General features: G+C 46.1%; 2 long non-coding RNA genes across 3 annotated transcripts in view; one reads left to right on the forward strand and one right to left on the reverse strand.

Annotated features, from left to right (window-relative positions):
- LOC139048131 (uncharacterized) overlaps positions 1-1,780 on the forward strand; it is a 50,402-nt gene extending 48,622 nt beyond the window's left edge. The window contains exon 9 of the long non-coding RNA XR_011507561.1: positions 643-1,780. This is a non-coding gene — a long non-coding RNA (uncharacterized lncRNA). The remainder of the gene's footprint in view (positions 1-642) is intronic.
- Positions 1-25,992, reverse strand: part of LOC139048133 (uncharacterized) — a 66,260-nt gene that overhangs the window by 40,050 nt on the left and 218 nt on the right. The window contains exons 2-3 of one of the 2 annotated variants that reach the window (XR_011507567.1): positions 24,218-24,368; positions 22,269-22,348 (exon numbers count right to left, since the gene is read on the reverse strand). This is a non-coding gene — a long non-coding RNA (uncharacterized lncRNA). Of the gene's footprint in view, positions 1-22,268; positions 22,349-24,217; positions 24,369-25,992 lie in introns of those variants that run through there. The other variant, XR_011507566.1, reaches the window with a different exon arrangement.

A 25,992-nucleotide genomic window follows, 5' to 3' on the forward strand; every position in this document is an offset into this window, starting at 1 on the left:
ATTAAGTAAGCGAGAAATTTTGTCTTGGAGTTAGCCGAGTGCAAATAGTGCCTTATGAAGCCAAGAGATGTGATTGCTTTAGTAGAGTTTGCCGTTTTTACACTCTGCTAAGCAGCTGAGCGGAGCGGATGTGCGAATGCACATGCGCCCTCCGCTTAGCTGCAAGCGGGCTGGCGGAGTCAGAAACACGGTCCGCTTACAAGCTGCCTGAACAGAAGGTTGCTGCCATTTTTTCCTAGCAAGGTGGTCGATGCACACACCCACTCTGGCTTGTGCATCGAGGCACCTTGCCTGCCTTGCTCTTTACAAGATAGATTTGCACAGACGAAGACTTATGTCTGCTAGAAGGTGCGCATGCTGACCCATTTGAAAACCTCGCAGCGCGGGAGTATGTGATGCACGCTGTGCAGCATGTTAGCATCAGAAAGGATCAGATTGTATGCAAAATGCAAGCTCGCTGGCTATCACGTGGCATTCCCCAAGATGGGGCTTTATTTTCCACTGGATAAAATGGACCCGTAACACATTACAAGTTCATGTTTAGATGCTTTATGGACAAATAAGCTATATGTATTCGTTTTACTTATAAAAGTTTTACTTATAGGTGCTTTTATTTTGTTTCATTACCCTGAATTCGGCCAGAAGGCACTGCAAATACGAAAGGAACATCAAGCGGAAAGCCAGAGAAGCCGAGATAATCTCGTGGGTGGCGGCAATGGAAAATAAACCTGCTACGAGTAACTACTGAAGAGGAAATAACGATATCGGGAAAGAAACAATCTATTATAACTCAAAGGGAAGTTTATTACTTTCTGAAACGAGCTCAGGATGCCTTAGAACACGCACTTATACAGCAAGATATAAGAAGGAAGAAGCATGTGCTTGCTGCGGTAAAGCTAGGGAAACAATAGAGCATGCTTTACTAGAATGTGAAATATCTCCCCAACAGTAGATTTAGGCACCACTGGCCTATACACCATTAATAAAATATATCCAGAGAGGGAGATTAAGATGGACTGCAATGATTGTAATGGCATCATTGGAATCAGACATATGCTGGCGGGGTGTCCTGCGACTCTCCCCAACCTCGTTGAAGAATGGACACAGTGGGAGAGAAGGATACAAAGCGCATTGTTTCAGGACCAACTAAGGGCAGTCCAGGGGGCCCATGATGTCGCTGAAAGGCTTGGCCTGACAGTGCCAACGTGGGAGCGGCCCGCCTTGGCTTGAGAAGTCAAGCCTCTGGACCTCATTACAATAAAAGTTTTCACACACACACACACACCATTGGCCTGCTTGAAGCCCTTGGGTTCAGCAAGAGCAGGGGGAAAGTAAAAATGTATGCAGTAAAGATTGGTAAGCAGCGAATGGAAGATTGGTGGACAAAAAGTAGGGAAACGACAAACAACAGAGGCTTGCAAAGACAAAGTTCAGAAAGTTTGGTTATGGGAAGTCATCGTGGGTTTTTTTTTCTTTGTTAACATACGTCGAACATTAGGCAATACAAGAGCTTCATGGCGCAACCCACACCTCTTTCCAAAGGGGACACTCGTAGCACCTATCCATCCATCCCTCTGCTCCGCTAGGCTAGACATACAACTAAAACGTACAATCACCCACCACTCCACCATGTGGCTAAGCGGGGCAACTTGGAGCGGGGAGAACTGTAAAGACACTAAACTAAAACATTCTAGTGAAAATCACATCTACGCAAATGTTCCATGACAGATTGAATGACAAATGAACACCCAGATATTGTGAATACCAAGGCTATGGGCATGTTTTATAATTTTGTAATTACATAACACGGGTTTAGCTGTAGTCCTGAATCTGATAGCTTTTGTAATATTAATGTTGATTTCCGCTTGCTTACTGCCCCACTTAGAGATTGTCTAGGTAAGATAGAAGGTACCAGGTATCCTCAGGGTTACTAGATCACGCAATCATCAGCAAATAGTCTATGATCATAAACGCTTACGATTACTAATATCGTTAATATAATCTAAAAACAAAATAGGCCTGAGCATGGAACCTTGCGGTACTCCAGATTTGACATGATTTAATGGAGACAAATGGTCATTGATGAAAACGGATTGCTACCGGTTAGTTAAAAAGTTGGTAGTCCACCTAGTTATTCTCACATGTATGTTAAGATCTGTCAGTTTATGAATAAGCCACAATTGAGGAACCTTGCCAAAAGCCTTCGCAAAGTCTACAGATATTACATTGATTCGATAAAAAAGATAATCAATCGTGTAAAAGTCCATGCCGATTGATAAAGAAAAAGTTTTGTTCTGTAAGAAACTTCATTAGAGCAGATGAAATGATGAGTTTGCAGCACATGCTGGTAAAGAAATTGGTCTGTAATTTGATGGGTTAGACGAATCACCAGATTTAAATATGAGAATTATGCAAGCTGCTTTCCAATCATTTGGGACGCATCCCGTGTCAATACATTGCTGAAAAAGCTTGGCTAAAATGCGACATATTGCAGGTTTGGATATCTTCAGAAGTTTAGGGCAGATGCCATCACAACCAGGAGCAGAGTTAGTTGGAAGACAATCGATACAGGACTGTACTACTTCAGAAGCGATATTAATGTTGTGCATGCTTGAATGCAAAATAGGGGCCTGAAAGCTTCTAGGTACACCAGTCTCATCTGTGAAAACAGATGAAAAAAACTTGAATTCAATAGCAACACGTGCCGGAGAAAGAATGTTACCATCCTTAGATAACGGTACCGTCAAGTTCGATAATTTGGGTTTCCTAAATTTTTGTGTCATTGCTAAGCATGTCTGAAATGTCATGGTTGAAAAATTTATCTTTGGCTGTTGTTGTTACGGTCCTGCATAAGTGTGCGTGCTCACGATAGGGCCTCCAATCTTCCACAGATGCTCATAGTTTAGCTCTGCAATATAAAGGTTTCGCATGCGTCACAAACCAAGTGCTTTCTGTGCAGGCTGTTATTTTGAATTTTGGAATATGCTTTGCTTTTAAGTGTGATCAGCCCATCACGAAGTACCCAGTTTGTGTTTATGTTGCAATGAGGGAATGACTGAAAAAAGTCGACAGAAAAGGTGGAAAGGTCACTAACAAGCCTGCTGACATACACGCGGGTGTAATCAAATATTACTTTCTTTCTATTTTCACGTTTTTTCAGGGCACCTATGAATTCACAATGCAAGATATTGTGGCCACTGATACCATCCAATACATTTTCAGTTACATTATTTGGTTCTGTGGCTAGTACTGAGGTCAGAGTGAATCACCATGAGTGGGAACAGAAACAATTTGATGCAATTTGAAAGTTGAGAGCATGTCAGGAAAACATAGGCATTGACGTTTTTCTTGTGCCATACAGGGGTCGGCATCAATGCCATTCAATATTGGGATAGTTGAAATCGCCGACAAGAAATATTGGTGATGTCGGGTACTTGTTCTGGACAAAACTTACACATGTTTAGATGATCCGGAAAGTAGTGGGATGAATCAAGTGGACGATAGCAGACTCCAATGACAGAGGTAGAATGTGTGGGCAGACAGAGCGCAACCCTTAAAATTTTGAGGCAGGAATTAGTTTCAATAACGCAAGCTTCCAAACTAGATTTTACTGCAATTAACACACCGCCACCTCTCGATTCAGTTTTATGTTTTCTAAATAATGAAGGCTGACGAGACGAGGACGATCCAAAATATCGAATGACAACCAGGTTTCGGTGCCTAGAACATCTACTTAACAGGATTCAAGATAAGAACAAGAGGTGATCTTGCTTACGAAATACGCTGCGGAAGTTTGACACTAGAATTGACACATATGCATCACAGCGTTCATTTTTACATCACTGGGTTTTTGCGAGGACATGACGTTTCGGGAGGGCACTTACTTCATTAGTGGTATGGTCAAAGACAAATCGTGTTGTCTAGTAGAAGCTTCTCAAACAGAAGTTTGAACCTTTCAGCGGGCTTTTGTTTGGAACGTCCGAAATCTCGGAGTTTCTTCCTAATGGACTGCATCCTCATTGAAAAATCCTTATCAATCCACACGAGATGATTCAAACCTTTTTTAGTTTAAATGCATTTTTCAGTATGTGTTTTTTTTTTAAGTTTAGGAATTTCACAATTATCAGCCAAGTATGCCCTTCTATTTTCTGTCCTATTCTATGGGCACGTTCAATTTCACCAGCTGCAATGCCTAAATATTTAGAAACCAACTCAGTTACAAGCCCTTCCTTTTCCTGCCACATCTCTGAGTCTTGCTCAATAATTGCTTTAAAGATAAGGTTGTTGTGACGCAATCTGTTACTTAGGTCGTCTACCACCAAACTCGTGTTGCAATTGTCCTGATTTTATGCTTTCCAGTTTGTCCTGGATATCCTTAAGCATGTGAATTACCTTGTGACGCCAGAGGTTCCTTCCATTTTGGAAAGAAGTTCAGTAACATTCGTTTGGACGTCTTTTACTTTCCCTGGGATGTCTTTCTGAAATTTTCCATTACAGGCTGCCGTATCCTTGAAAAGGGGTTGATAATGACATTCGGCTGCGTGGAGATGAGCAAGTGGTACAATGCTTAAGCGTACTTAAGTCCCAGAGGAGTTTCTGCATGAATTTTTCAATTGTTTATGAAGGTTTCTTACCTATTCAAAGGAAAGTATTTGCAACATACTGATGTGGTACTAATTGGCTGCTGCTGGCTGTTGGCCTTGGTGTCTTCCTTTGCTGTTGAGCAGCATTTACTGAGTGCGCAGTAATAATGAGCTGCACCAAATGGCTACACATTACTGCTGTACTACTCCAACTATTCCAAAAGGACCAATTTTTCTGCTCCAAAATGCACCACGACTACTTATTTCCTAGTCCAAATCCTTAACTGGCTAGGCCACCACTGCATGCTGACACACCACCCACTGTGGGTGTGGGCTGTATTAGCCAAGTGTCAGTAAGACAAAAATAACTGTGGCACTGTTCTTTTTGAGCTTTGTTACTTAATGAAAAGGCTTTGAATTCAGGCCACCAGTGCTGCAATAAAGTATTCCTATTCCAGCCGCCCCACTTGTTAAGAGCTGCATGCCACCTGCATTACTGGCTGGGCCAGTCACTTGAAATCGGTGGACTATAAGGTTAGAGTAGAATCAAACAGAAGAATTTTTTTCATATACTGGCTTTGGACGTCCCCAAATTTTTGGGATGGGCCTGCTATAAATTTTACGTATTCATAACATAGGAAGGTTATGACGACATGTAACCCAGGCAGGCAATGCTTTTGGAAACGAACTTTAAACTTTGCCACTCCGACAGTGGTGAATAGAGTGATCTGTTGTCATGTTTAGCAGTACTACTTGCATCTGACCGCTGGATGTATTGTGTCACTGTTCATTATTTATTACATGTGCTTATACCATGTGCTCCAAAAAGATGTTCCAATCATTGGGGCAATCTACTAATACCAGCTACGTACTTTCGCAATGTCTCTGTAGGCATCTCTTTAAATCCTTTTATGTCTAACACGATACACAAGGACTCCCCTGTAATCACTGACACAGAAATAGTACAGTGTAGTTCTAAAACAAATGTGCTTAACTCATATTGGTGACAACAAATAGTTTAACATTGGTGCTGTCATAGGTCTGGTTTGCGATTACAGCCGACGTCTTGTGGTTGATTAAAGGAGTTCTTTAACAGCAAGGTCCAGCATTACCAGAGCCTGATGGCTTGTAGACCCACCATGTTGTATTAGTGGTTTTGGCGTTGCGCTGCGAAAGTGAGGTTGTGGGATCACATCTCGGTCGTGGAGGCCACATTTCGACGGAGTTCGACGAGGTAAAAATGCAATGCCCGTGTACCGTACGTTGAATGCACGTTAACGAATCCCGCGAGGTGAAAATTAATCCGCAGTTCACCGCTACAGTGTGCCTCATCAGATCTTGGCTTTGGCACGTGAAGTGTCAAAATTTGAATGTTTTATTAACCGCAGGTACGGTGGCTGCCTAGTTCCTGCGTCATTTTAGATTACCTTTATCGTTAATTTCTACCTCCGTTTCCTCTGTTTGGGCTCCCTGGGACTAGGCCAAAGTGGCTATGGCTAGACGCACCGATGAAAAAATCTACGAGTCTAGAAGCGTTGCAAATTTCGGTTCCTTAAAGTCAACTTTGCCATCATACACTGCGGTGAAGTATACCACGAATGCAAAGGGGCCACTGTGAGGGGACACAGCACGAATTCCTTCATTATACACATGCATTCCAGTTTTCTGTCACAGTATGAGCACGGAGACAACTAATAATCAGAACTTTATTTCTAAGAAGTCGTTACAATTTGTTGGGGTCCTTCAAGCGAGAAGCTGTTGCAAACAGCTTGAAAGTGCTTGACAGCACAGCAGTCAGTGTAGAAGAAAATAAAGCACGCATATAATTATATATTCTATATTGACACGTGTATACATACATTTATCGGGCGACCACGTTTCGCCGCCTAACAAATCTTATCGCACAGCGCGGCACGCGCCTGCATGTATCCGAAGTTTCTGGAAAGTTATCGATGCTTCTATCCGCTGTCTGTTGTCGCCGAACCTTGTGTTATCTGATTTCATCGCGTGACGCGAATGGTGTAGAACTTTGTGGAAGGCACACGAGCCCCAACAAGTCTGGAACATTCGATGACTACTGTATAAAAGCTGACGCGCTGGACCCGCTGATCAGATTTTCGACGATTGCCGACTGTGTTCGCTGCTATCATTGTGCTTTAAGTGTAGCCTGTTTTGTGTGCACAGGTTCGCCCAATAAAAGCTAGTTTTGTCTTTCACAGTACTGCTGCTGTGTTCTTTAACGTCACTACCACGTGACAATATAGTGATATACTACATACTATATTAGCTCGTGCTTAACAATGGTAATTGCACAGTTATAAAATAGTAAAGAGGGGTGGACAGTGCAACTGTATGTCCCAACCGAAACTAACATGAACACTGTGTGTACAATATATATATACATATATACACTGTGTTCATGTTATGTCATGTTCGTGTGTGTGTGTGTCTGTGTGTGTATATATATATATATATATACATATATATATATAGAAAGAGAGAGAGAAAGAACAGCACATTAGTAACTTCCAGTGACAGATATCCATACATTTGTTCCCGCGTGCAGGCATCATGTAATGAATGATTCTAGACCAAAAATTATTTCGCGTTTCCGGATAAAGACATGAACATTAATAATGCCTTGGTTTTCATACTTATTAAGAAGTTAAGGAACATTACAGGTTAGCGATTGCATTAGATAAATTGTTAGCCTTTTTGGCACGAGCCATCTATCCTGGCTGTAGTCCCGACAGTAATTTTACAAGTGAAGAGACTGTTAGAGGAAAAAATATGAATACAGTAAAGGAAGGCCATTCACATCTGGCAGTTTGAAAAGTGGTGATGTTGTGTGGAGGTATGGAATGTTAGCAATAATTCCGACGAGCACGTTTCTGAAGAAAAAGCTTGTGTTAGTGTTCACGGTGGTGCCCCACACACGCATGCAGTAGTTAATGTGAGACGCAAATAGTGCTGGGTAAATTTGTAATTTCAACTGTTCTGGAAAGAAATAATATTTTTAAGGCTGTTGTGGCTGGACCATCCCAATGAAGTGGAAAGGAGCGCGTTCGCTTTAGGAATGACATTGCAAGCCTCCAGACCAGAGACAAACAGGCTGGTATCATCCACATATAGAATGGTTGTTGCCTCGGTTTCTGCGAGGGTTCATCGAGCAATAAGGTTCCCAAAGAGCTCCAGCCCCACAGGAAGGTGCGAGGTGAAGTCCGGCAACACTCATGCACGCAGCTGTTCCCCCATTCTCCATTCCCCCCAGCTGCGCTTTGCTTCGCTGCACCGCTCATTCTTGGCTCAGCAGCCGTCCGACATGGAGGTTCCCATTGTTGATCCCGCCAAGTACGAGATTCGTTCCGTAATTCGCTTTTTGCACGCCAAAGTGACTCCACCCGTGGATATTCATCATCAGTTGATAGAGGTGTATGGCGACAAGTGCATGTCTGTTCAACACGTCCGAAAGTGGTTCAGGGAGTTTAGTGCTGGTTGAAAGAAAGTCCACGATGAAGAACAGAGTGGAAGACCGTCAGTTTCGAAGGTGGTTATCAAGATGGCCCAACGCAAAATGCTTCAATCGAGGAGGATCAACATCTGTGAACTTATTGCTCAAATTCCTGGAAGTTCTTACGGTACAGTGGAAAGAGCTTTGACTAAAGTATTGGGGTATCAGAAGTGTTGTGCTCAATGGATACCGCAGCTATTGACATCAGACTACGAGGAGAAACGCCTTGACTGTGCTCGCCAGTTTCTTCAAAATTGTCAAGAAGATAAGGAAGGATTGTTGGACTCCATTTTTATGGTAGACAAAAAGTGGGTGTTTCATTTCACTCCTAATATGAAATAAAAATCCAAAGAGTGGCGTCACCCAGAGTCACCAGTCGCAAAGAAGTTCAAGCTCCTTCTGCTGGCAAAGTCATGGCCACTGTTTTTTGGGATCATAAGGGGGTACTGCTGATCGATTTAATGGAACGTGGGACAACAATGAACTCTGAGAGCTATTGTGCAACACTATGAAAACTCAGGCAAGCTATCCAGAACTGCCGGCGAGGACGACTGGCAGCCAGTGTAACACTGCTTCACGACAACGCTTGACCTGACATCTCCTGTCAAACCCAGGAACTTTTGACAAACTTTGGGTCGACTGTCATGCCCCACCCACCGTACAGTCCGGACCTCGCACCTAGTGATTATCACTTGTTCCCCAAGCTAAAGGAACATTTGAGTGGCCAACGCTTCCGGAGCGATGAAGAAGTCGGAAGAGGTGAAATGCTTCCTCAACGGGTCGGCGGCAGACTTCTATGACACTGGGATACAGAAATTGGAGCACTGTATACAAAAATGCGTAGAAAAAGATGCCGATTATGTAAGTTTCATCTTTCCAATAATGTAAATTTCTATGAGAATAAACAATGTTGTCTTTTTCTAAAACTGATGGGAACCTTATTTCTGGATCAACCCTCGTATGTCTATCATGTCATTAACGTAAATGTCGAAGGGGACCTAAAATGCTGCCCTGTGGGACACCTAACAATATTGCCCTGTCGGAGGAAATACTATTTCCAATGACAATGTATTGCCTGCAATCAAGCAGATACGAACACAACAAAATGTGTCATTCCGTGTACACCGTTGGCAGTCAACTCTGTTAATAGAATCTTGTGTTGCATTGTCAAAAGCCTTGCTGTAGTCAATAAATATCCGGACTACTAGGTTTCATTTTTCTAGCTTCTTGATTAACGCCTGCTGAACAAGCAGTGCAGTTTCGGTAGAGCAGGTCATCAAAGCTGTTTCTCCATCGCCAGGGTTCGTGTCATGCTCTCCAACCATGATTCCTCGCTCCTTTGTGCCCTCCAGAGGGGCATGGTCATGGCCCCCCAAACAAGGGGCTTAAATCACCACAGCAATTAAACTGCAATTTTTCGCTTTTAATATGCTTCAATGCAATACACTGCATAAGCTTCCTTGCTTAACTCAACTGTAATGCGGCAGAGGTGACTTTAGGAACACTTTCTAGACATACCAAACATTATGTGCATTCTGGTCGGAACTACACCTGACTTAACATTCCGACACGTCGGCATATGGATGGCCCTTGTGCAGTTTAAGAGCACGAATACGCATGCTGGTTGTGGCTTGAGGAAATGTGATTGCTTAAACAAGTTTCAATGCCAATGCCCTAGACTGAGCTTCACCACAATGCAGTTGTGTTATGCACTGGAGCTTCCGTAATGTATTGCGGTCCATCACTGCAGCAACGTCAGAAACAGCTTTGAATGGGTGTCAGGTGAGTTATTAGATGTCTCGGTGCTCATACTGTGACAGATGACGGCACATGTGCGCATGTATAGTCGGGAACATGTGCAAGGCTGTGTTGCAGTCTCGTATACGGAGCTTGCAAGATGGGCGAAGCAAGGACCCAAATCACCACAACCCTGCCGGAAATAGCTCTAAATCCCTGCCTGTACACTTATTAAGGGTCTCGGTGCTTTTACCGTAACCGGAGATTGCACATATAATAGTATATTTTCAAAACTGAGCTCATTGGAACATCTTCCTGTTCATGCTACGCACACAAAAATGAGGAAAAAGAGAAAAATTATGCAGATCCCACACCCTGTGGGAATTGATGTAAGTGAAGCTTTCCATGCTGGATGCTCTGATTGATGATAATTAGCAGTGTTGACGGCTAAAGCTTAATTTCTTCAACGTTTAGGCTAACATGAGATTGGCGAATTGATGTTAAACGTTACCTTGTGGGCACCACTGCTGTTTGCCTGCGTAATAGGCAGAACACACAGGGAGAGGTGTTTGCATGAGGCATTTTAGTGGGCCATATCTTATAACCCCTGAGAGGGTTGAGTGTTGTCATTTCCTCATATGGCACATCGCGTTATGGCAGAAGTATTAAACTTGAATTGGATTATGGGGCTGTACGTGCCAAAACGACACTCAGATTATGAAGCACGGCATAGTGGCAGACTCCAGATTAATTTTGACACCGTGATGTTCTTCAATGTGTCCCAAAATCTAAGTGCACATGGGTTTTCTATTTCACCCCCGTCGAAATGTGGCTCCCACGATTGGGATCAAATCCATGACCTCTCGCAATGCCATAGCAGCAGAGCTAATGCGGCAGGCACAGAAGTGTTGATTTGACGGTCAACCACTTCTGTAGTGTTTCCTGGACGCTGCGGTGCATTTTAATTAATGCGGCTCTGCTTCTGCACGCCCTGTGCGAGTTGCCCGCTTGACATATTTGCATGGTCTTTATTTTTTCAGAAATAGCAGCAACATATTGCACTGTGCCTTGAACATAAGCACCCCACAACCGCTGTTGTATGTTAGTGGAGTTTCCTTGCCTTCTCATGTCACTTCCCCCATCTTATACGGGAACTGCCTCTTCTCCTCCCTCTTCTCTCTACAGTTCTATCTGTGTCCCCTCTCGCCTCGCACGTAAGCGCTGCAGTTTCTTCAGTGCTTCCGAAAGGAGTCACGGATAATTGCAGCTGTCAGGTGGCTAATGTGACAACGGCCAGGGAGCTCCAGAGGGCATTGTGCACATTCGATGCAGTGGGGTGAAAACAAGCTTCTCCCATCTCCTTTCCTCTCTTACTTGTGCCTGTCATGTATATACACACTCTGAACACCCCCCCTCCCCCCCCCCCCTTCCCGACGTGGCGTGTGTGACATTAGCAGCTGGAGTGGGAAAGTCAAAGGAAGAGACACATGCGTAAAGGATTCTATGCTTACCCAACGAGGAAACCTGTCCGTCACGTAAGATGATTGCTTTCAAGATAAGGCCGGCATGAGCGAGCGAATTGTAAGATCGGGCCTGCGCAGCCGCGCCATAAGCAGCGGCCGCTGATGTACAGTTGATAATGGTTTGCATCGAGAGGAGGCAGCATCATTGACCACATCTACGTATGACGTCTACCTAACGTGACACTGTTCAATTACGTCACGTAGAACAGCACGCATTGGCCAGTGCTCATCTTCCATGAAGCAGCAACATCATCCAAACGCACCATGATATAAAAGGAGTGAACAGTGCCACTACTGGCCTCTGCTTCATACTCATGCTGGTCTTGGTTTAACATTTTGGTGTTGCATCTGCGCTTCTCCATTTCATGATTTTTTCGTGGCATTTCTCGCAATTATATGAAACGCAGCAGCATATGATGACAAAACAGTAGGTGATCAGTAGCAAATGCTTATGCATCATTTAGATAACTCCGACAGGATACTCTGCATGTAATTTTATCTTTTTCCACTTTCAGTATGCTTCAGCGCTATGGTATGCTTGACCGCGTAACCTTGCTATGTCCAGTGTTTGTGACCCTTTCACACTGTTGGTATACTTCATCACAATGCTAAGTGCATAGTTGAATGCGTAACACCACTGTATTGGGATGAAGCTAACTTATGGGTCCGACATTAGACAGCTTTAATTTAGCGTACGCAACTGTAGCGTATGCCATAGTATATATAGCGTATGCTAATCAGCACACATTTTTTTTTTAGTTTTAGTTGGCCTGTGAGATGTTCAGATCTCAGAGGCCATGTGCCTTCATTGCGGCTATCTCCCGACTGTAGCTATAGGTGGTGCTAACATGTCGGATGTTTCTTTCGTTAGGCTTCGACTCACTCGAAACGAGAAGCGATCTCGAAAACACTACAAGGTTATCCATAATACTCTGTCATCGTAGCAGCCTGAGACTAAGCGAAAGCCATTTACACAGTCAGTTGCTAAGAACGAAGTCCATATACAAAAGCAACGCCAAATTCAATTTGAAGCTGGCAGCCGGGGCCGCCGCCATGTTTCACGCAAATTCCGCAAACCACACAGACGCTAATGCTAAATCTGAGAAATAGTGTGTGTACGCTATATGCAATGGGTCGTTTAGCGTTCTGCGCATGCGCAGTGATGTACGCTAAACTAAAACTGTCTATTATGCAGCACATTTTAGATGCTTGCTGGTTTTAAAGTCCGAAAGCTGAGATACAACAGCGTCACACACTATCACGTGAGGAAAACGAACCGCTGCATGCAGCAAGTAGCGTCAGCATAAGCACTAGATTACAATCGAACAGCTCTACAATGAAGACCACAATTAATTTGCCTGTAAAACAAAGAAACTTATGCGTCCCTGGCGGCTTATTTATGTTTATAAAACGAATGCCGCAGCAGTGCCGCCACTGCCCCGCGAAGATGTCACCAGGGTAAGCTGTGCCCTAGCGCTAACAGCAGTGTATTTGAAGAGCGTGCTGATATTACTAGTTCTGTTGCTCTGCCCCAGGATTCACTCACCTCATATGCTACTTGTAACGGACCAACGGCTGACGAATGCATGGATAGGCAATGTCAACGAAGGCAACCAAAAATTTTGTAGCAAGGGAGGCTTAGGGGCACTAGACAATCGGGGGCTTAGCTTTGCATGGTTCCTGCATTTGTTTGGAGAGCAAGCTGGGAACCTCAATGGAGCACAGCGTGGCTACAGTAGAACATGCTGTCAAGGATATTTTGCAGAGAAAGATTAGCGGTCTATTTCATTAAGTCTCTCTTGAATTCTTGTTAAAGATTTTCTTTTGTTGAAAGTGCTTAGCTATTGTGAGCAGTGAGCTGCGCAACCTTTAAAACAAAGTGACCTGCATAGCGAAGGATTTTGAAGGTGCGAGCACTTTGTTAACAAGGCTTTGACTACATAGATACATTCAGAGCAGCGCTTTCTGCCCTTTAGCCCATGCAGAATTTGTAGGTCCTATTTGCGCCACCAGGATCTGCCAATGTACTGCAGTGAAGCCTTTAATATGTGTCCCAATGTCCAATGCTGCGGAGTTCAATATATCGATTTACTGTCTGAGCAAGTTTGATGTATGAAGTTTCATATACATGGAATTCTCTTGGTGATTCACCACTTGTTATTTAAGCAATAATTATATTTATAATTGTTTCATACAACAAGGTTCAATTCTAATGAATTATTGCTATATGACATTCTTCCCATTATTATAACTAGTACTCTCAAGCTTCGAACCTCCCAGCTTCCTCATACAGTTGGCCAATGTGACAGTACACCTGACACAACAAGCCATGTCGTACACTTACTCTGTGCATATTCACAGCCCATGCAAGCTTGTGCTGAAAGCTTGTTGCTGCTTGCAGAGGTAAACATTTCACTTGACTGTTGTAATGATCTCGCTGACTATGTGACTATGATCTCGCTGACTATGTGACTATAAACAGTTACTCCGCAATAAAACATAGTATGAGGCCATTTTGTAAACACGAGTTTGAAGTAAAACTGTGCCGTGCATCGTCGAAAAAGGAAAACAACATTACAGGGATAAGCATAGTTATCGTGGGCTTGTCTCTATAGCTTTTATGTCTTGCTTTGTCCACATTATGCTGCACAGTTTTAGTTGAAGCGGTTATTGGCTGGCAGACGTCTTCCCATCATGTTACTACGAGTTTTGATGAAAGCAGTCTTGGCTAGCCTCTCTAGCCCTGGTTCTCTGGCTTAGGTGCTGGTGCCTCCAGTAGTTCAGATTTGAATGGGTGCAAATTAATTTTCCCTCTCAGTGAAATCAGGGGAGGCTCTGCGATTGCCGAGGAGTGTAGACGTGCTCGCGTCGGCTCTGTGTTCGTGAAATGATTTTGCAGCATTTTCTTGCGAATTGTGGCCTAATTTTTACACCAGTCGATCCGTGAAGATACCAGGACTCCGTAGACGCCTCATTTTCAGGTGGAACACTCGATTTCCCTGTGCTACGGACATTTTCCTGTGCTGCGAACGTTTTTGTGAATCGCCCACGCCGCCGCCGCGCGTGCACGCCGGGCGCACCGGATGCGCGGCGCGCACTCGAGCGAGCTCCGTATCGCCGATCAAGTTTCTCTGCCCCAGCAACGAGCATGGAGCTCGAAGTGGCCGCCGAGACGGGCTGGCGAACAACTCGCCTTCGCCAACCGGCGAAGCTGAGGGACGACTCTTCACCCCAAAATGACTCTACCCAAACCTCAAGCACTCGTTCTCGTTCCAAGACCAGCCACCAGTCAAGGCACAAGTTCTAAAGGCTGGACGCATGCCTCCGCTACCTTCCAACCAAATCAAAATTATCATTCGCCCCAAGGGAGCCCTCAACATTGCCAAAATTGGTAGTCCTACCGTGACTACAGCCGTTCTCCAAGCCGCACAGCTCAGCCCAGCAGATATTCAGCAAGACACGGTGTGCCCCAACACCCAACAAAACATTGTCTTTGTAAGTACGCCAAGTCTGCAGAACGCAGACCGGTATGTCTGCATAAAATCAATTCAAGTCAATGGGGTCACGCACGATGTTAACGCGTATGAGACGGCCGCTGAGGACACCACGAAGGGAGTCATCCGCGGAATCCCCCTCTCCGATACCCCACAGCAAGTCAACGCCAATATCATCAATACCCACAACCCCCTCGCACTAGCCGCAAAATGCATTGGAACAACAACCACCGTTGTTATCGCCTTCAGTGGCCCCGACGTGCCATATCTGGTCTGTTACGGAGCTACCTTAATCCCATGCTCGTTATTCCGCAAGCAAATAGAAATTTGCTACCAATGCGGCCGCCTCGGACACCGCATGGATGTCTGCCCTTTTCCCAATAACAAGATCTGCAGAGGTTGTGGAGTCCGCAACCCACCTCCCGATCACACGTGTAACCCCAAATGCTCACTGTGCGGCGGCCCTCATCTTACAGCGGACAAATCGCGTACGGCTCGCTGCAAGACACCATACGTTATTCGCAAGCGCATTTGGGAACGCCGAGCTGCAATGCAAGCCACCCTTCAAGAAAGCGACTTCCCACCCTTGAACTCCAAGCCCCGCTCCAGATCTCGGACTCCATCACGCTCGAGGCAACATTGTTCCCGGACCCCTTCACGTTCGAGACAGCGCCGTTCCCGATCCAGATCTACCTATACCCCACCCGCCAAGTCTCCTACTAACAAGGTGAGCTTCGCAGAAGCCCTTAAGGGCACCTCGCGAGAGGGTCGCAACACACCTTCTCCACAGTCCACGAGCACCAATGATAACGCAGAAATAGCTCACCTCAAAAAAGAAAATGCCATTATGCGCGACCTAATTCACAAGCTCTCGCAAGAGGTTCGCGATCTTAAACAATCCAAGACACCTGCTCCTACACCACCCACCAAAGCGTCCCACTCCTCTAGCCACGACGCTCCACTGACACCACCTCCCAAAAAGCGGGCCCTCCAAGAGGGAGCCACGAGCCAAGTGCGCTCAGAGGTTAAGGACATGCTAGTCTCACTTCAAAGCACGATGACCGCACTCCAGAACGCAGTCAAATCCATGCAACACGCCGTTCTCGCACTGGCACAGCGCGTCACAAACATTGAAACCCACGTACAAACTCTCCCCGTGCCCGCTCATCCTACCCTCCAAACCCCCCGCACTGCCCCTGACGGCATCCCCCAATCCCCATCATGGCCCACACTAACAGAGATACACTTATCTGGCAGTGGAACTGCCGAGGCTATCTCCGCAAACAGCCAGTCATCCGTCAACACCTTCGTACCCTCACCCGGCAACCGGACGTCGTCATGATTCAGGAAACCCATATCGATTCGGTCACCCTCCCAGGTTACCAACCTTTCATCCCGATACCTGCTTCTCGCGCCTCTGCACTTTCGTCCACAAGAGAATCACCGCCATCGAACACAATCTCCACGACCGAAACATCGACCACCTTCTCGTTGAACTTATCCCCACCAGGAGACGTAAGGAAAGTATTTTTCTCCTTAACGTGTACAGCCATCCCTCTGCCAAAGTTCGAGGCCGTTTTCTCACCCTCTTCAAGAAGGCCCTTAACGTAGCTGGCACCAACCCCCTCGTTATCGGTGGAGACTTCAATCTCCCCCACACGGTATGGGGATATGGCTACTCGACGACGGCGGCTCAAAACCTTTGGAAAGACTCCCAAGACCTCGGCCTCACTTTCATTACAGACCCCACGTTCCCCACACGCCTCGGTAGCTCCACTTCCCGCGACACGACCCCCGACCTGACATTTACCAAGAACGTCACCAACGCTCAATGGAGCAACACACAACATGATCTCAGTAGTGACCATTCCATCATTGCCATACTTATCCCTCGGATAGCTGCAGCTACTGCCAAACCCCGTGAGTTCACTTGGGTTGACTGGGATGCATTTCGCAAGCATCGATCCGCTGACCAGCACGCGGAACGCATAGAGGACATTGATGCATGGACCCGAAATCTCCACTCCGATACCAATGTAGCCACGCGCACCGTTACAACCGATGCCCCCGTCGAGCGCATGGACAGTAGATTGGCCCATCTCCTCGTGGCTAAAACATCCATCCTATCCCGCTGGAAAGGGCAACGTCTCAACAGGCGCCTCCGCGCTAAAATAGCCCTCCTCAATAAGGAAATCGAAGCCCATTGCCTCACTCTGAGCCGTCAGCAGTGGACTGAACTGTGCAATACTGCTGACGGACAGATCCATTGTCCCTCTTCTTGGAAGCTTCTCAAACACCTCCTCGATAGTCAAGCCACCCGCTCTTCCCAACAAGATCGCCTCACTAAACTTCTCTATACAGAAAGGAAGAAACAGGGCCACGCCCAAGTCTTAGACTACCTCACCAACAAGTATCTCCCCGTGGGCCCAGTGCAATCTCACGGCTCCTACACCGGGGCCCCCAACCCCCCACTGGACGAAGACTTTAGTGTCGCTGAGATCCAAGCCACCCTGCATAAATTAAACAGCCGTTCTGCCCCTGGGCCCGATGGGGTCACTAACAAAGCCCTCCGTAATCTGGATGATGCCACCATCACCCACCTGACAGATTATATCAATGACTGCTGGCGTAATGGTGCCATTCCGCCGGCCTGGAAAACAGCAAAGGTCATCCTTATTCCCAAACCTGGCAAACCTTCTAGCCTCGATCATCTTCGTCCCATCTCACTAACCTCATGCGTGGGAAAGGTTATGGAGCATGCCTTCCTCACACGAATCAACACCCATCTGGAAGACACTGCAGCGTATCCTCACTCTGTCATTGGTTTCCGGGCCCACCTGTCGACCCAAGACGTCATGCTACAACTTAAGCACCATATACTAGAAGATAGAACACGTAGTACTAAAGCTATACTCGGCCTCGACCTCGAAAAAGCATTTGACAGCATAGCCCATTCCACCATTCTTGACCGCATCTCACGCCTTAATATCGGTGCGCGCGCTTATAATTACGTCAGAGACTTTCTCTCTAATCGCACGGCCTTCCTTTCGGTGGGGGATCTCCGCTCCGATGCCCAGACTTTGGGCAGCGCGGGAACCCCCCAGGGCTCCGTTATCTCCCCAATGCTTTTTAATCTTGTCATGATCGATCTTGCCAAGGAGTTGCAGCAAGTGGACGGTGTCACCCACACCATATACGCTGACGATATAACCATCTGGGCCCACAAAGGCAATGACGGCGAAATAGAAACGGCACTACAATCCGCCATTGAAACAGTCGAGACCTATATCCAAGGCACGGGGCTTCGCTGCTCCCCTGCAAAGTCCGAACTCCTTCTCTACAGGCCTACTCTCCGTGGCCGCCGTCCAAAATACTCCACCGCTAAACGCCATTACGAAGACATTGCGCTTCATCTCACGCATGGCAGCCCCATACCCCTCGTCACCAATATCCGTGTGCTCGGCTTGTTCATAGCGGCGAACGGAGCGAATGGCATGGCCCTCGCCAAAATCAAGAGAAATACAGCCAACACCATGAGACTTTTTAAGCGGGTCTCCAACCGCCGTGGGGGTATGAAAGAGGAGAATCTGCTCCGGTTAATCCAGTCTTTCGTAATTTGCCACATCACCTACGTTGCTGCGTATCTAAACTGGTACAAGGCTGAACAAACCAAGCTCAACATCCTCCTACGCGGTGTCTATAAACAAGCCCTCGGCCTCCCCGGTTGCACCAGCACTGACCTCCTCCTTCAACTAGGCGTCCATAACACACTGGACGAGCTCATCGAGGCCCAACGTCGCTCTCAGCTGGAGAGACTCACTCTCACAGCCACGGGTCGCCATATCCTCACCTCGCACGGCATCACCTACCACCATCAACACGGCCATAAGCACTAGATCCCCTCCACCATACGAGCTTGGATTCACACCGATCCTATCCCCAGAAACATGCACCCCAAATACAACCACGCACGTCGCACAGCACGTGCCACGGTTCTCACCAAATCGCTTACTCGCCACGACGGTGTGAGTTTCGTCGACGCTGCCGAATATCCCCACAGTACCCGCTTTGCAGCCGTCACCACGCGTGAAGGGTCTCTCCAACATGCTATCAGCCTAGTAACCCCACACGCTGAGGAAGCTGAAGAAGTGGCCATCGCGCTAGCCACCCTAGACCCAACATGCCATACCATCGTCTCTGACTCCCGCTCCGCCGTTATCAACTATATCAACGGCCGTATTTCACACCAAGCCTTGCGCATCTTGCAACAAGAGCCCCGCTCAACCGACCATCAGGTTACACTCGTCTGGTTCCCGGCTCATGCAGGCACCGTCCACCCGCACCTCCCCAACCTCAACGAGGTTACCCACTCCCTAGCGCGAGGCCTAGTTGACCGCGCGGGAGAAGGGGAGGCTGCCCCCACCGGTAGGGATCGCCTGACACGCTACAATGATCTTGTGAAGTCCTTCTACTTAGAGCGTAGAACCTTCCCCGGCCCACACAACAAACTATCCCGAGCGCAGGCTACAACTTTCCGCCTGCTACAAACCAATACTTACCCCTCATTACAACTTTATAACAAGATTTACCCAGACATTTACTCCAATCCCACGTGCCATATCTGCAAGACACAGCCAGCCACACTTCCACACATGCTTTGGGACTGTAGGCACCAATACCCCGACACTAACACCACGACCCTCTCGTCGAGATGGCACGCTGCCCTGCGTAGCCCCAACCTTGACAACCAACTCTGGGCGACCCAGCAGGCCTGCGAGGCGGCGAAGAGGCAACACCTCGACGTCCCCACGTGGGAGGCCTAGGCCCAGTCACCATCTCTTGCTGGTTTCAATAAAGTTTATTCAGTCAGTCAGTCAGTGAAATAATACCAACTTTCCCTGGTTACCGGGCTTCTACAATTCCTCCTGAGATGGACTTGTTCAACAGCTTTACCGAGTACTTTAAGTAGGCAGTGTATTCTATGTCGTAGGGCAAACAGAAAATTAGCATAAGCACTCTTGCTTTCAGGCTGCCATAGACTTCGAGTTAAAAGTGCAGTCCAGATCAACATGCCCGACCTTGATCCCTCCAGCCTATGTGCCAGCCTTCCCTATGAGCCAATACTTGTGCAGGTGAACATACCTTCTTTGTTCCATGCAAAACATTTTGTTAACTGTTTCCAGGAAAAAGTAGTTCAAGCATAAATGGCTAACACATGCTCTTCATACCAGGTTGCCATGGATAATGGAGACGATAGGAAAGTACAGGCCAGCGTCGCTGTCCCAGATCCATCCGGCAGCTTCTCTGTCTCTGTGTCCTAACTGCTGGTCTTCAATGGGAGTTGACACTGTCTCCTTCTATAGGGGCATTTTCTGACACGCTCTTCTGTGGGAGAATGCCCCATTCATAAAAAGAAACAACAAAGATTGGACACGAAATGGTGCAGCTCAAAAAAAAAATTACTTGTTGGGTTCGCCACCAGGCCATATGCGTCGGCGCTCGTGACTCGACAAAAAGCAGCCGCAGCGGCACACGCAAGCTCAGGCTTCACATAGTTTCGCGCCCATCGCAAGAGAGGCACCTCACGGCTACATTCGGATATTGCCAGCGCACAAGGAGGAAGTGCAGAAACATGCACGCTTGCAATCTCGGAGGGATGCGCATGCGTGCAAACTCGATACCATGGGTGCACAGCTAGAAGGGGAGAAGGGTCGTTTTGCCACACGTTCGCACACCCTGTAATATTTTGTGCGCAAGTGTACATACTAGACATATTGTCTGTAGTGCTTATTTTTGAAATGTGATATTTTGGGACATATAATACATATAATATGCATCTTGGCTTTGTTGCACATTAAGAATTTATTTTATAAATACTATATAATTATCTGAAAAGATGAATGTTTCTTTAGATTTCACACATTTCTTTTGCTACATTGTAAATGTATATCCTAATAGATTAATGTTTCGTATGTTATATGTTTGCCAATAGGAGACTTACTGCTGCCATGCGAGGGCCTTCAGGCACATTAAAGCTGTATGTTGCAGCTTTTCGCCTGGAGGACAGCCAACAAAGTTTGTTGGAAATAAAACCATTTCTGGTACGACAAGTCGAAAATTCTATTTGAAGTCGCTGCCTCTAGACCCTTCATGCCAACCGCCATTTTGGCAAGGCTGTGTGATGTCTGGGAATAAGGCTGCTTCGATGGATTTCAAGACCAGATAGCAGCCTTCCTTCACACACTCTGGTACGAAAAAGGGCAGCACAGGTGTAAGTGTTACTTGTGCTACAATTCCTTCACTTGTGCTATAAATAGCAGCAGCAAACTGCCAAGATGCAAAAGCAAAACAATGAATGAGGGCCATAACGTATTTCCCAGCTCCTGAAATCAGTTCCAGTTTTTGCAGTAGACCAAAGCATGGCCTTCAAGATCAGCTTCGATTACCAGTGGGAACAGTTTCCGAGGCTGCCAATTCATTTCATCAAGACTCAGTGTTGCCACACTGCTTTTGATTCAAGTGTGAGAAAAAAAAATTGAAGTGAACATTTTCTAACACATTGAATGCAGTCAAATTTTCTTTCTGTTATGCTTTCCTTTTATTTCAAAGCAAAAAAAACCCAAAAATCTAAGAAAACAAGAAGCAAAACAGAAAGAAAAATATCTCAGTATAGGGCGAACATCATTGCACAGTGTTGTGAAACCAGATGTGCATGCCTGTGAGGGTGATGATTGAAGTGTGTGCACTATACATTCAGTGATGCTACAGGCACGCACTGTGCTGTTTGCATTTCATTTGATGGTGATAGTACATCCACACAATGTAGCCACAGGGACAAGTGAGCAGTCAAGTGAAGCTTTTTGAGATCATGTTTAGTTGGATCATGCAAATAAAATGCATTAATTAATCATATGCCATGGAAGAATCAAGCACAAGTACACAAATTACTGTGCATGACAGGAGTGGCTGCGAAGATGTATAAGACTCACACAAAGGACGGACAGCAGACAAGGGACGATGATATTTAACTAATTTCGCCATGGAAAATGACTTCAAAGTTTGTGCATTAAGTACGAAGAAAATCCGAGGACACCTAAGCACTTCTTATGAGTTGTGAATACTTTAATGTCCAACTGAACGCCACTGAGCAGGCCGAGATATGAACTCCTCGCAGGCCAGTGGGCACGTTAAGACGCTTGGCATATATTGATTTAGCCTTACCGAGGCGCAGTTAGAACACACACAAGAGCTTGAGTAGACAAGGAACAGGTGGTAACACAGGCTTGCGAGAGGGAAGGTGATGTGTTGTCATAGCAATGCACTCTCCCCTCGCGAAATAGCGCAGCAGCAGATGTTCCCCTTTGCTCGCGTTCCTCTGCTGAGACACGAGCCAGCAAGTGCAAGCTAGTGTCATGAGTGCGCCTCGTGTGCTCACATGGTGTCACAGTCAACGGGAAATTAGGCACCGTTTTGCTGCTACAGATGCTGCCGGCTTTTTCACTGAAGAAACCATTTAACTCTTGCATAAAAAAAAATCCTGTCACTGACGACATAATAAACAGCAATAAAGAAATTCCATTAAAAGTATTGCATCAAACCAGCTCAGAGCACAAAAAATTTACCAGAACTGTCAGGCTTGGCTGCTGAAAATTAATGTCTTGTAGCAAGGTTTAACGAGCACAAATGATATGCAAGAATACTCAGAATGATGCGAATGCTCAGATGCTAAGTGCTGCTCTTGTGCAGGAGCTTGGCAATGCAGCTGGCATAAATGCCAGTCTTCTGACTACTACACTGGTTTCATGAAAAGTAGGTTATTCTGGCAAGAGTATCACTGCAACATCACTGCACTACACTTTTACTTCACTGTTTCAGATAAACAAGTCAACAGACGTCTGAAGTGGTTCAACCACAATTCACAGCTGGAGAGCAGGATAGCAACCATAGAATTTGGCGAGATTATTAGACAACAGGCAAAGGAGAGTGGACAAAAGTTGGAGGTGAAAGCTGTTCTGTTTGACCGTGAGGAGGTGTATTGGAGTCGTCAAGCAACAGGCAATAGCGATGGTGCTTCCTAGCGTGCCGATATTGTTCTGGCTTCAAGGCACATAATGGTGATTATTGCATTTTATAGTGTCCCATTCTTCTTTAGATGACAAAGTATTTAAATTTGTGTATTGGTTACATTTGCAGTGACGTCCAAAATCTAGATTTGTACTGGGCAAAGACAATACTTAAAAATTAAGCTCAGTGGTTTTACATGCCAAAATCACTAAATGATGATGAGGGATGCAATAGTGAGAAACTCTGGATTAATTCTGAGCACCTGGGTTTAACGTGCACCCAATACACGGCGCACAGCATTTTTTGCATTTTGCCCCGATCGAAATGTGGCCGCAGGGGCTTGGATTTGATCCCACGGCCTTGGGTTTCGCAGCCAACACCAAAGCCACAGCACCAGTAACATTAAAAGAAAGCAGTGATTTGATAAAGCGTGTAAGAGCACAACAGTTTTTAAGCATTGCTTCATGCTAAGGTCTAAGTCATAAGCTCGGTACTGTCACACAACAGCCACATTAACGAGATGAACAATGGGGATAAAATGCCAAATTAAGCTGCAAAATTATGAAGCAAAAGCCTTTGAAGCTGTGAAGTTCTTTAGGAACTTGGAAGGTGTGGACATTTGGACATGCAAAGGATGCAGTCTTTGGAAACAACTTGCCAAGTTAATTAGTTGTTTTTTACCAAAGCAATATTTCATCACAAAGCAAATAGCTATAATTTAAATATGCTCCAAGATTGAATGCCCTATGATAAAAATTTCTATTGCATTTTTAGCAAGTTATATGGAGCAACCAAAGGTAAGAGACATTTGATGCTAGTGTTCAATAAATTTCAGTTATTAGAAAGCCCTCGTCCTGTGCCCTTCTGTGTGTCTTCCGTTATTTCCACACTGATTAGTAAGTATGACGCTAGTGACTGCAATAGAATACGTGAAGGCCGAGAAAATAGCAATGGCAATGAAGAGCTATTGCTTGAACAACGACAAAAAAAGCTTAGGTGTAGTGACAAAGCAGAAAGGAGAACATGAACGAAAAGTATGTGCAAAGTCATACATGACAAGAGAAACCCAGCAGGCAAAATGTGGTGAGCAGGGGGGTGGGGAGGAGTATTCCGTAAGAGCCGACCTAGTGGACTGTCCATTTTGGCCGCTACTGATTGGCTAGGGCTGCTGGTCTCCTCCTCTCACAGCTGAATCCAATCAGCAGTGGCCGAAATGGACAGCCCACTAGGTGTACTCTTACAGAATACCCCCCCACCCCACCCCCCCCCCCCCCAGCAGGAGAAAATGACGAGATGGATTCTTGCCTTGTGAAGTGCAGCAACTGTTCTTTTTTTTTTCTGTTCAGAGCGAACGTGAGTGAGACTGGAGATGTAAAGGCTTTGATGTGGAGATAAGCTGTGGTCTGGGATGAAGCACAATATTGGTTTCCAGCTGTGGATGAATTTCCAGGAGACCCTGCAGATAAAAGTTTTTTTAGCAATTAATAATTCACGTATCTGGCAAAGGAAATCATTACAGTGAACATGCGGCATAAGCAATAGACAGCCAGGCACATATAGCAAAAGACAGTGCCACTGTAGAGGAATGGCGACAGGGAAGAGCAACAAAAAGTGATCAAGCATGTGCAGGGAGAAGGGTACAGAAAAAGTACAAGGGATCACACAAAGGAGATCAGTTTGACAGTGACAACAAGAGCAGCACTTATGAGCACAAATTTCAGAAGAAAGTAGCAAATTAATTGGGTCATCAGTTGCCAAAGAGCAAGCATTTGCTGTCACGAATGCTACTGATGCCAAGCATCAGTCCTGGCACTGTTAAGGAAGTGAACGCACAGTTGTGGCAAGGGATAGCAGCAGCAGGTGTCTCATAAAAATGGCAGTACCGGGCAGTACTGGGCTACAGTGAGCCAAGTGTACCAGCCTGTGCTTCTGGAAATCTGTGACCTATGCCGAGTTGAAATGTACTGCTAAAGTGGGTGTACGTCGGAAAGACTTTCTCGCCCGTGCGGCGCTCGTGCCGAGTTGGTGATGGCGGATTATTGATTTAATGAGCCATCTTTCGTCTCATTAAAGATGTCTTGTGTCTCTTCCCGGGCGAGGAGTAGGGGCCATACTGTAGACCAGGCATGCTCTCCTGGAGCAGTACCTTCGCTCGTGCAACGGTTTTTGTACGCTGCTCTCTGACTTTTAAATGGAATATTTGAATGGTCCCCTTCGATATAAATAAAGGTTCTTCAGCAAAACCATGTGCAATAAATCGGTAAGCGGGAGCCGCAGAGCTAGCGAAACGGAAGCAAAGCAGGCAAGTCGGATAATAATAATCGGGGTTTTACGTGCCAAAACCACTTTCTGATTATGAGGCACGCCGTAGTGGAGGACTCCGGAAATTTTGACCACCTGGGGTTCTTTAACGTGCACCTAAATCTAAGCACACAGGTGTTTTCGCATTTCGCCCCCATCGAAATGCGGCCGTTGTGGCCGGGATTCGATCCCGCGACCTCGTGCTCAGGCAAGTCGGACGTACAATTAAATTAAATTATGGGGTTTTACGCGCCAAAACCACTTTCTGATTATGAGGCACGCCGTAGTGGAGGACTCCGTAGATTTCGACCACCTGGGGTTCTTTAACGTGCACCTAAATCTAAGCACACGGGTGTTTTCGCATTTCGCCCCCATCGAAATGCGGCCGCCCTGGCCAGGATCGGACGTACATTTAGACAGATCGTCATTGTAAGCTCAGGTGCTCTCGTGAGGGCTCCGTTTGCCGGTGACGTATACCGTCCTATCGCAGTACTGGTGAAAATCCATTATATCGTCGGGACGAAAAAAGCACCCCGCCACTTCTATAACACCAGTCGGAACACTGCGGCCGCCATCACCTTTTAGAGTGGTCTACGACCATAAATTGCATAACGACTTTCGCTTTTCCTAGCTACAGGGTGCTAAATATGTTTCAACATGCAGACATGCATGTTCACGCGAATCTCTTGAAGGGTACAGTATGCACTGACAACCAACGCATGATGGACACGGCGAAATGCTATGGCATTAAAGTTGTCCGATTGATCCTCGATATCACA

Source organism: Dermacentor albipictus, chromosome 7, assembly GCF_038994185.2.
Source record: "Dermacentor albipictus isolate Rhodes 1998 colony chromosome 7, USDA_Dalb.pri_finalv2, whole genome shotgun sequence".
NCBI classification, from domain to species: domain Eukaryota; kingdom Metazoa; phylum Arthropoda; class Arachnida; order Ixodida; family Ixodidae; genus Dermacentor; species Dermacentor albipictus.